This window comes from Vipera berus, assembly GCF_964194415.1.
Source record: "Vipera berus genome assembly, chromosome: Z".
NCBI classification, from domain to species: domain Eukaryota; kingdom Metazoa; phylum Chordata; class Lepidosauria; order Squamata; family Viperidae; genus Vipera; species Vipera berus.
Window position 1 is genome coordinate 51484667 of NC_138205.1, and position 2227 is coordinate 51486893.

Genomic DNA, 2227 nt, shown 5'->3' on the forward strand with positions numbered 1-2227 from the left:
CAGCTGCCTGCAATTAGTGCAGGTTCGCATCCCACCAGGCTCAAGGTTGACTCAGCCTTCCATCCTTCCGAGGTAGGTAAAATGAGGACCCAGATTGTTGGGGGCAATTAAGCTGACTTTGTAATAATGCCGCTTGGGGGGGGTGTGAAAGCCCTAATAAGCAGGCATATACATAGAATGAAGGCTACTGCTAAGCTTGTAAGCCGCCCTGAGTCTTCGGAGAAGGGCGGGATATAAATGGAATTAAAATAAATAAATAAATAAATAAAATTTCTGCATGCAACAAAAGCATTTTGAACTCAAAAAAAAAGATGTTGGATCGAAGGTTACTTTCAAATAAAATACTCAATATCTGTTGGAGTCCTCCTCATATTTATGAAATAAAAAGCTGGTGCAAACTATAGAAACTACAAATAGAAAAATATAAAAGAATTGCAGGGGGGAGAAATAAAAGGACATGAGAAAGAGGGGGGGGAAACCCTTTCTCCTTCACCCCAATGGGTAAAAACAATTTTAATGGCTTATCTACCATCTTTAAATAAGGCATAATTATCCCCATACCTCATCTCTTAATTTTAAAAAAATCAAAATATTTCATTAAACATTCTTTACTAAAAGGACAACCACACATATTCATAGTCTATCTCTCTCTCTTTCTCTCTCTCTGTCTCTTTCTCCTCTCCCCTCCCCTCCCCTTCTCCTGGGTTTCCCAGAAAACTTCCAGGATAACTCGGGTGGGGGGGGTGTTACCTCTCTTGCTGTCCATCTCTCTCCTTGAGGTCAATTCACATCTGCCACAATCCAAATTTGCTGTGGGGGGAGGAAGCAGAACCCAAAGCTCTTTTCTTGCTCTCTCTTCCTGGTTGAGTCAGGGGCTCCATCCCAGGACACACCTGGGCTCTGTGGACCCCCTCGGCAGGGCGGGGGTTGATCCTCCAGCTCTGACCAGTGAGCGTCACAGCCAGTCCCCCTTGGAAGACTCCCAAAGCTGCTGAGCCGGGCTCCCTTCAGAGCAAAGACCCAGAGCTGAGCAGAATCAGGAAGAGACACCCCAGGGTCTTACAGCAGACCCCAGACCCAATTCTCTGCCTTGCCCATCTGGTGACCTCACTGCAGCCCTCGCTGCAAAGCAGCCAGCAGGATACTCGGGGGAAACCCAGCACTGGGCCATGAAGGAAGCCAGGCTGCCAGGACCCCCTGCCCCAAGGAGAGGAACCCCCCAACATGGGCCGATCCTTCCAGGCAGCCCTTTTTTCCTCCAGCTCTGGGGCTCCTACAGCACCCGGCTTCCTGCCCCCAGCCCCGAGCCAGGCTCCCTGGGAAGCCATGGGACCCTGGCAGATGTGGTGGAGATGGGCTGGGGAGGGGTCCTCCTGCTCCAATTGGGTCCCCCTCTCTTTTCAGAAACAGCACCTGAAAGGAAAGGAAAGATGGAGCAAACTTCCCCCACGGGGGATCTGGCACTTGTTGCCTACCTCCCTTTCCTGGGCAGGGGTCACCCAGCAGATCCACCGGGCTGGCGAGAGGTCCCTTGAGAAAGCAGCTGCTACCACCTCCCCTCCCATCTCCCAGTGGACTTCAGGGTAAGTGTGGGACTTCAGGAACAACTCCAAAGGGAGACCCTGACCCTAAACGGGGCAGATCTCTTTTCTGGGGCCACGGCTTGCAGGAGGGCTGGCCTGCTCCCAGGGGGGCTCCCCAGCAACATGCACCTCGGATGGGGCCAGCCCGAGAAAGGACTTCCTGGCTGCGCTTCTCCCAGGGGGCGGGGCACCCGGGCGCAGGGCCAAACAGGAGCCCCGCAAGGGGGCAAGTCCGCATGAGAGAGAGTGAGAGAAGGGAAGCACAAGTGCCTCTCTGTCTCTGTCTCTGCAAATGGTGGAGGAGGACTGGGAGCCGCAGGAGAACGCTGAAAGAGACCTGCATGTGGCACCAGAGCCACAGGTTGCCAACCTGTGCCTTAGACAGAAACACACAGACCCTCAACTCTCCCCTCAAAGAAAACATGCAGACACCTTACAAAAAACATATTCAAATATCCCTTAAAAGGTCACTTCAAATATCCCTTAAAAAGCCACATGAACAAACACACTTGAGATAAACAGAAAAGCACCCCAGACTGCAGGCCCCCCCACAAAAAAGAAAGGAGTGTTGGTAATAATAATCCTCAAAGGAACAGAACCACCCATCTGTAGACCACTCATACAATCCAGGAGGTATGCTGTCT